The sequence below is a fragment of the Glycine max genome, chromosome 20 (assembly GCF_000004515.6).
Source record: "Glycine max cultivar Williams 82 chromosome 20, Glycine_max_v4.0, whole genome shotgun sequence".
NCBI classification, from domain to species: Eukaryota; Viridiplantae; Streptophyta; class Magnoliopsida; order Fabales; family Fabaceae; genus Glycine; species Glycine max.
Genome location: NC_038256.2, coordinates 24,476,164 through 24,485,846, shown reverse-complemented (window position 1 = coordinate 24,485,846; position 9,683 = coordinate 24,476,164). Strand labels below are relative to the sequence as shown.

The window sequence follows — 9,683 nt, the reverse complement described above, 5'->3', positions numbered from 1 at the left end:
TATTTTTTGGAATATTTTAAAAAAAAATAGAAAAAAATATTTGAAAATATTTGATATGAGATGATGCAGTTACAAAGCAACACTCGTAGCCGCGTTAAAGATATCTGACTGAGCATTCATCCTTTTTTGTTTTGTTCGTTTCTAATTTATCAGTAATGACAAAATTTTATAAAGTTCACATGGTCTAATTTTTTTATGGTCCCTTATGTCTTTTCTTTTTATCATTTGTTGATTTTCCTTTATTGCTATTGGCATTGATTCTTGTGCATGTATTGCATCTCACATGTTTTCTTCTTATGGCATTGTTTCATATTTTTTTAATCATGTATGTAGACCCTGTTAACTTCTTTTTTTATTTTTAAGATTAACATATTAAAAAGTAATGTTTATGTGGAAAAAAGGAAGAAAATTGTGATTTTACTAGTTAAAAAAAATTGTGTATTTAGTTTACATAAGTTCGTAGTGACTTCCTCATAATCACTCAGTTTTTTTTTTCATTTTATCTTTTTTTAGTTTGGAATATAAAAATAAAAATTATAATGAAAAACGTAAAAAAAAAATATTTGTTTCAGAGTTTAATTCATTCACAGTGGTTTCAAATAAAAATAATTCTTTTAACTCATGCTATATGTTTTGTGACATTAATTGAGTAATAATCCTGAATGTTACTTAAAATACATATAAAATTTTATATAATAGTTATTTATATCCTATATTATAAAAGAGAAGCATAAGAAAATTATTATTGTGTCTGTGGTCCAGCTGATGACACTTGTCCAATTTGTTGGTCTTTTGGTCATTTTGTCGTGCATTTGGCCTTCTTCATTTGTTGACGCGTGGATTTTGGATTTCTTCATTTGTTGACACGTTTCACTTTGCTCTGTCTTCATCTCAGACGTGTGGTTTTTCCCCTCCATCTCACCACTCACCACTCTCCAATCTTCCATTTTGCCCTCTTTTCTCATCCTCGAATTGAATCTAGCTTCTGCAGTTATCACGAACCAACCTTCAAATTCTTCAATCCCAAGCTATTCACAAACCAACCTCCAACTTTCTCTCCAACACTTTTCCCAAGTCGAAGAAAAGTTTTGTTTTTATTCTTCAATAATGTATTTTTGTTGTGCCCCGATCTGTTTCAGGTGATCTTTATTCATGTGGAATCGAATAATGAAGATGCAGGAAAGCCTGTTGCAGATTATTTTGGAATCACAGGGAATGATCCCAAAGTAATAATTTCCCGTCTCTTCTTTATTTTATTTTTGTGGTTGAGTCACGGGATTCTTCTCTTGTTATTTTGCAGTAGATTATTTTGCATACACAAGAAATGATGATGGAAGAAAAAATTTGCTTGATGGAGAGGTCACTATTGACACAATTACGGTACTCTTCTCTCTCTTCCTTCTTAGGGGGCTCTGTTCGTTTTTATGGAACATGCATAAATGCTTTCTTTTATGTTTTATTTTCACTATTTTAGATTCTGCCTTTTTGTCAAAATATTTGTGATCATCAAGATCCTATATTGTTTCCTTTGTTTTTTCTTGGAAATTATCTAAATGAATTTATTATAAATTTTAACATGTGTACTTCCTTGATTCAAGCTATTGTTATAGATTTTGGTGGATAAGAATTATTTATTTGTTGCCAAATAGGTTTAAAAGGATAATTTTTTGGTTTGAATTTTTTCTGAAGGTCATGGTAAGCAAGGTAGCTGGCACCTATTTTCCGAGGAACCTGATGATGGGTATGCGATTTCTCAGTCCACCAATTTATTTATACATGATTTTTTTATGCTCATGCAGGGTTGTGGGATCTGAGTTTGTGCAAAAGTATGTTGGTGAGGTATGATTTTTATATCATCTGCATTTGAATGCGATATTGACAATGTTGTACCTTACTCTGCTATCTTTGTTTCTTTTTGAAAATTATGGGTTTCCAATTCATAATTACTGATGCTATTCATATTCAGTATCAAAATTGGGATTGGATATTTTATCGGGATTTCATTGGTGTTTTGTTTCAAGACAATGATTTTGATTAATGTTGCTCCTAAAGTTTCCTGGGAGTTTCAAATTCATTGATTATATATGTTCTTATCAATTTTTTTAGAGCAACATCTTCAAATCTTCCCTGCCATTTATATTTCAGGGTCCACGAATGAAACAACTCTTTGTTGAGATCTAATGCTACCCTTTTCTCTGATGGCCATCATCACCAATCACAAATGTTGAGCTTCTCTTCTCCAAAGTCAGAGTCTTTGTTGGTAGATAAGGCTTCCTCAAATGCCACATTGCCTTTTTCTTACCACCAATTGTCTAGCAACACCAGAAATGCAGGTACATATTATGTCTTGGCTTTTGAATTCATTGTCTCAGTTAATATCACAAAGTGTTTTATACTTTGATCGTGCTATTAATATATGGAACGATTTTCCCAAGGAGATTTGCTTCGTATTGTAGAACTTCAAGAGGAAGTTTATGGACTCAAGCAAGGATCACACACTGTAACAGATTACTACACAAAACTAAAGTGAATTTGGGAGGAACTCAACAATTACCGTCCCATGATTCCATGCATGCACCTGCTCAGCCAAAGTCTACCACGACTAGGATTTCATTATTCGATTCCTTAAAGGACTTGCTGAGCATTTTTCTGTTTCTCATGGAACCACTGCCTTCAACCAATAGAGTCTTCTCTATGGTCATTCAATATGAAAGGCAACAACTACCAGGACAAGCTATTGTGGAGGAGCAAAATAGCTTTGCCAATGCTGCTGAGAAACGTCACTTTTCTAACAAAGGAAAAGGAGTTTCTTATGATGGTGCTAAGGGAAATCCCACTCACAACAGTGGAAATCAAGGCTCAAACAAAGAGTGGACACACAAGTCACACTGTGGGCGTTTGTTACAGCAAGCATGGACAACCTCTTAGGCATCCTCGCTATCCCGAAAGGCCAGGATACCATAATCATGCATCCAGTGGAGCTGCTGCTAACAACATCACTGCAAATGCAGTCCATGAAGCAACAAAAAACAATGGAAATGAGGAAGATTCATTTGGACTAAGTTTGAATGTCGCACCAGCATAATATCAACGTTTTATTGCTCTTCTCCAACAAACATGTTTCAAATGTCTCCGCTTATTCCACACAATTATCTAAAGTTCATGAAGCTTGGTTCTAAGCTTGATACCTTTCAAACTGATGGAAACAATGTTAGGTGAGATTATGTTATGTATTCTTTTTAATATACACATTGTTGTTTATTACATATTTTTAGCTGTGATGTGAATTACTTTTGTTCATGTGTTGCTGCTATTGTTCCTTTTATTTTTTCAAACATACATAAGTTGATAAGCATCATATGCGTTCTCCCAACAAGTTCTTTCATTAGTTCCTATAGTTTGTTTTGAAGGTGGTAATTGAATGAATTTACAGTTCCTATAAGTCTTGATTTCCCCTGATGTACTTTATTCTTCAAGGAGCTTTTATGTGATTAAGGAGACTTTGCGGAGAGAGTCACACACAGTGGGAGTTCAATAGAAGATGGACAAGACAAATGGTGCAGTGCAACAGGTGTTGTTGCAGTGCATGACAGTGTGTTTGTTTGTGTATGTAGGGAGTCAAGAGGAGCACCAAACTGAGTTTCAAATTTCAACATTCAACAGAGGCAGAAGCTGATGAAGGAGAAAAACAAGAAAAGAAAAAAAGACAATCAATCAGAGAATGAGTTGATATGGTTTCTTTCTTCTTTTTTTTTTTCTGATGCATCTGTGTATCTAAGTAACTCTAAGTACACTAAATGACAAAGTATTATAGTAGTTTTAGCAGCCTTCAGGAAGAGAAGATTGGCACTTTTTTCCTAATGCATTTTGGTCTTTGATTTGAAGTGAGAAAGTGTGCAGAGACCATTCAATTTCTGGGGTGCACGTTGCTGAGTTGTGCACGCCAAAACTGACACTTCAGCTTTCTCTTTTCTTTTGCATCCTCCTCCCTCCCTTTAATAACACGGACTCCTATACTGTAGTATAGTAAATGGACCTCTCATTAAATGAATGCCTCAGTTCTCAGTTATGATCAAAGCCCATGTGGTAGTGTGTTAAGTCTATTTTAAAATAAAACCTATACACATTGGTCTTCCTAATGGTCTTTGATTACATCACATTTGTTATCCATGATGTTCTCTATGTGCCTAAGTTTAATTTTAACCTCATATCCATTTCAAAATTAATTTTCACTCTTCCATACTCAATAACTTTTTCAATGTTTGCAATATTCAGGGAATGAGCTGCTTGAAGATGATTGGCTTGCCTAAATTGTAGAGGGTCTTTATCACCTCACCATCAGCAAACATAACACAGTTCCTCCAACTAGACCATCTTACATGAACAACATCACCACAACTCCAGTCACCAATTCCAACATTTGGCATTTTAGATTAGGACATTTGTATGAAAATTGTTTAAATGTTTTGCATCAACAATTCCCCTGTATTCCAAAGTTTATCAATGAAACATGTGATGTTTGTCATTTGGCTAATCAACCAAAGCTACCATATTCTCAGTAGAGCTTTTAGGATTGTATTAAGAGCTAGGCAGTCAGAACAAAAATTTGGTTACAAACAACTTGACTCCTCCTTCGTGTCCCAAAATACAGAAGTTGACAAATAGTCAATAGCACCCTGTAGCAGGATAGAGGATTAAGCATGTTGTTAATAGTGCATGATAACTATAACAAGCCTTATTTTGATTGTCTTGAGAGTTAGGCAGGCAAAACGGAATTTTTGTTGACCTCTATTCCTTTGCACTTTACAATACTATTTTTTTATCATGTCCTGTGTTCCGTTTCTTTCTTTCTCCTTTAGACTTCTCATTCACATTCTGCTAATTTTTTAGTTTGAATTAATAATATTAATTGGCAATACATGTTATGCCAATAAGATATCAAATCTATCATTTTTATTGGCAAGATCTTTGAAGCAAAACTTTCATATTAGGAGTTCCATTTCTATATTATTATGTATAGCAACATATTTTTAACTCAACCAAAAGGTTCTTGAATCTATAGTTAAATTATGAATTATAAGTAAAGGTTATTGCAGATTTCAATTCCATATTACTTATGTGAATGATAAATTTAAAATAAACCTGATATTTAAAAAGAACTATTATGAAAAAAAAAACTTTGATTCTTTTTGAGCTGTTTATTTGTTCTGGTTGATTGATCTCTCATTGAATTTTTTAGCCCCTTTTTATGTATGCATATATAAAAATGTTTCAGGCTCTGTGTGAGGAGTTAACTAGAAAAGCTGCCACTTTGGTGGCAGAGAATGAAAACCTAAAGAGGGTATGGTACTATCTCTTATTTGATATCTTATTAACATTTTCCTTTTCCACTTCCTCTTTATTTTGTTGCACTTATTTGTACGAAACATCTATTTAAGATATTTATAATTTCTCAATTTATTTAATCTCGTTTGATGTTTACCTGATCATTCACGATATCTCATTTTGTGGCATTTCTGACAAAAAGGAGAAAGAATTGGCTTTGAAAGAGTATGAGTCTTTGGAGACTACAAATAAGAACTTGAAGACACAAGTAAGATGTTTTGTTGTGGTAGAAATCTGTAAGCATAATATAACTTTTGTTTGCAAAAAAAGTATATCAATACAGGTAAATCAACATTATCTTCCATTTGCAGATAGCCAAGTCAATAAACACTGTAGTGGAGAAAACTCCTATTGAGCCTGTGTCATCTGTGGCTGAGATAACACCTTCATCCGGTAATGGTCCATGGTTACTTTATAACCATTTTCCAATCCGGTAATGGTCCATGGTTCCTTCAGTCTTCTAATCCAGTTCATCTACAAAATACATCATTTAATTCCATCGCCATTCCACTTAATGCTAATGTTTCATGTTCTTCTGAGTCTGAATCACATCACAAGCAAAATAATCTTATAAAGATAATCGAACTCAAGTAATCACTTTTTAAAATTTTGTTTTGATTTATCCTTTTGATTTTTGAGGTTGTAAGTTTCTTTCTTTAGCTTAATCACTAGAAAAAGATAAGAAAGCTTTTGAAATGACTGAGTCAAAAGAGGCAACATTGCTTGAAGCAGAGAAGATTTCCTGTCGTAAATCTGAAGTGGATTTCAAGTTCTTGTGTTTTTTGCTGGTTTCTCAAGTCAAGAATTGGGAAGTAACACATTCCTATTTTCGAGATTTATTGTTCTTTATTATTATTATTATTATTATTATTATTATTATTATTATTATTATTATTAAGTCATGTTTTAGGAAATTGGAGGATCTAATGGTGCAACTTCTCCAGCAGTTGAGGCTTTAACCTTCTCTCATACTTACTGTTTGCTGCTAGCTTTAATTCAATTTAGTTGTCCACCATTTTTTCCTGCATTATTTAAATTCTACTCATCTTAATTTTTTGCTTTATATTTTTTAAGCATTTAATTTAAACTTGATTCTTGTCGAGTTTCAGTCGGTGATATCTAATTATGATACCATTGACAGGGTAGTGTGCTTATTGGATAAAAGCATTCTGAGTGCACATGCTCTGATGCATTTGTTTTTCATCTTTTCTAGACTCTAGAATGTCATGTCTCCTGATAATTGAGATTATCTAATTTTGAATTTTGTCATTAAGTTAGGCCATTTTTTTATATAATCTTGGACTGCTTTTGTCGTTCAACTTCTTTGTAGGGAAAGAAAAGAAGAATAGCTTCAAAGGTAGGTTTGCAGTACCCTAATTGTATTTTCTTATGTATATATTGAAATTAATTTCATAACATCTATTCAAGCAATGTTGTTGGTACCCTTATTGTATTAATTTATATATTGAAATTAATTTAATTTACTCTTAAACATGTGAGTCTTCCCCAATGGCTGAGGAATCTAGCACTCAAGCAAGTATTTCAAGAATAATCATGCTGGTTGAGGCTTTGTTTGAGGTTTTAACCTTCTCTCATGCTTATTGTTTGCTGCTAGCTTTAATTCAATTTAGTTGTCCACCATTTTTTCCTGCATTATTTAAATTCTACCTATCTTAATTCTTTGCTTTATATTTTTTAAGCATTTAATTTAAACCTGATTCTTGCTCAGTTTCAGTTGGTGATATCTGATTATGCTATGATTGACAGGGTAGTGTGCTTATTTGATAAAAGCATTCTGAGTGCACATGCTCTGATGCATTTGTTTTTCATCTTTTCTAGACTCTAGAATGTCATGTCTCCTGATAATTGAGATTATCTAATTTTGAATTTTGTCATTAAGTTAGGCCATTTTTTTTATATAATCTTGGACTGCTTTTGTCGTTCAACTTCTTTGTAAGGAAAGAAAAGAATAATAGCTTCAAATAGGTAGGTTTGCATAACCCTAATTTTATTTTCTTATGTATATATTGAAATTAATTTCATAGCATCTATTCAATGCAATGTTGTTGGCACCTCCTTCTTGGGACTCACCAATGGCTATCTCACTATTTTTGTTGTCACTATGGCACGAAGAGGTTACAAGGCAAGTTCACCCAACCCACAATTCACAAATTAAAAACTAATATAAATACATTTTATGGATTTAATTTCTATTTGAAAAGAGAAATGATATTTGAGAAATCAATACTAAATATTTGCTCATCTAATCTAATATAATAATTTTGAACACCAAAATTCTGCCATATAACCATACCATTGAGTAAGGTAACTAATTTTAAAATTTTGTTGCTAAAACTCTTGGAGATCCATTAAATATTCATTGCATAGAACTTATGTTACTCTAATTGACATGGTTAGCACATTAGAGACAATATATAAGTCAGCCAATGATTCAAGGGAACAAGTACCTCTGCATGATTTTAAATTTTAGTATGTTAGGGGTGTCAAGTTAAGTAATAGTGACTGAATTCAAGGTGTTAGAAGCCGTTTTTTTTTCCTGATATTGAATACTAATTTTAGTATTCTATTTTCTAATATGAAGATGTTGATGTATATCTACATCTATAATAATTTTTTCATTCGTGATGATATTCATTATATTGCGGACACGATTTTGATAAATTGTCAATTGTCCTTCTTTATCCTTGCAGGGGATGATATTCATTATATTGTGCTAAACAACCTTTACTGCTAGCTATGGGAATTGACCAGGGAAGAATTAGAATGAGATCATGTTGTTAAAGAGACATTTGCTTAGTTGATTCTAACTGACTAATTGCTATATAATTTTAATTTTAATTTGAAGTTTCCTTTATCAAGTGACCTATACTTATGCCCGGGTTTTAAATTCACATAAACATCAACCTTTAGCTATTGGATTCACCAGGGAAGAAATAGAATGAGATCATGTTGTTAAAGAGACATTTGCTTAGTTGATTCTAACTGACTAACTGCTATATAATTTTAATTTTAATTTGAAGTAATCTTTATCAAGTGACTCATACTTATGCACGAGTTTTGAATTCACATAAACATCAATCTTTGAAGTTTGGTTAATTAAGTGATATGTGCGTATGCACGGGTTACTGACTAGTTTTCTATCTAAAATTGTTGTGCATGCAGTTTATTTTTTTATAGAGATAGATAAAAGTGTTCTTTTTATAGAATAATAAAAATAAAAATAAATATTTTTTTAGAGTAAAGTAAATATTTAATACCTCCTCTACACGTCATCTACCCCAAAATCTATCTTTGCTTTGAAAGACCATTCATTTTTTTAAGGTTTTCTAATTTTTCTCTCAAAATAAAAATATTAGTGACAACTCCATTTTAAATATTTTTACACCGTCCCCATAGTGACCCCGATTGCAACAGAATGTAAATACTCAAGATTCAAAAATAAACACTACAATTATTACTCATAGATAAATAGTTCAAAAATAATTATTTTATAAAAAAAAAATGGAAATATGAACACATGTATTATCTTCCCTTCATGGCTTCACCAACCTCATTTACTGCGTGAAAAAAATAGTTCATATGCTTCCAGTAAAGTGTTCCTTTAATGGTATGTATGTACAATGTAAACTCCATAGTGGTTTTTGACAAGTAATGACAGCAAACTGGTTTGATATTTTTTCCCTCATTTTTGTGACCAATTTCATTTATATATATATATATATATATATATATATAGAGAGAGAGAGAGAGAGAGAGAGAGAGAGAGAGATGTTATAAGGTTTTTTTTACTAACATGCACCCTCTCTCTCCTCAAAATACCCAATACACATCACTTTGATATTTTTTTCCCAAATTACACCAGTTGAGGGATGCTTCACGGAAGTCGGATTTGGCTACCCCCGACTTCCCTTCTTGTTCTTTTTTTTTATGAATTAAAATTTTATAAAAATTAAATATTATATTATATAAAATTATTTTTAATTAATTTTAAAATTACTTATTTATTAAATTAATTTAAGAAGGATTGATTAAATTAATTTTGTTATTAAGAAAATGATATTATTAAATTTAATTATTTTTGTTACATTATTTAATTTATTTAAGATATTTTTTGGGTGAATATTTGTTTTAAAATCAGAATTGTGTATAATAATATATTTATTTTAGTAAAAAATTTAAAATTTTTAATATAATTAGTTTGTTTATGTCATTAGATTTAATTAAAAATGCTAAAACTAAAGGTTTTAACAATTTATTTATAGAAGAACATTATACTA

The 9,683-nt window shown here is 31.5% G+C and overlaps 1 long non-coding RNA gene across 10 annotated transcripts; it reads left to right on the top strand.

Moving 5' to 3' along the window:
* The first annotated feature begins 939 nt into the window (after positions 1–939).
* Positions 940–8,244, top strand: LOC102664146 (uncharacterized). Of its 10 annotated transcripts, none has more exons than XR_005890412.1 (6): positions 940–1,226; positions 1,301–1,380; positions 1,690–1,839; positions 2,146–2,333; positions 2,436–5,593; positions 5,697–8,244. It is a non-coding gene; the product is annotated as an uncharacterized lncRNA (long non-coding RNA). The 10 variants fall into 10 exon arrangements; XR_005890414.1 differs by having other exon boundaries at positions 940–1,380; positions 2,436–3,215; positions 4,276–5,593; XR_005890411.1 differs by having other exon boundaries at positions 940–1,380; positions 2,436–3,215; positions 3,615–5,593.
* The last annotated feature ends 1,439 nt before the right edge of the window (positions 8,245–9,683 follow it).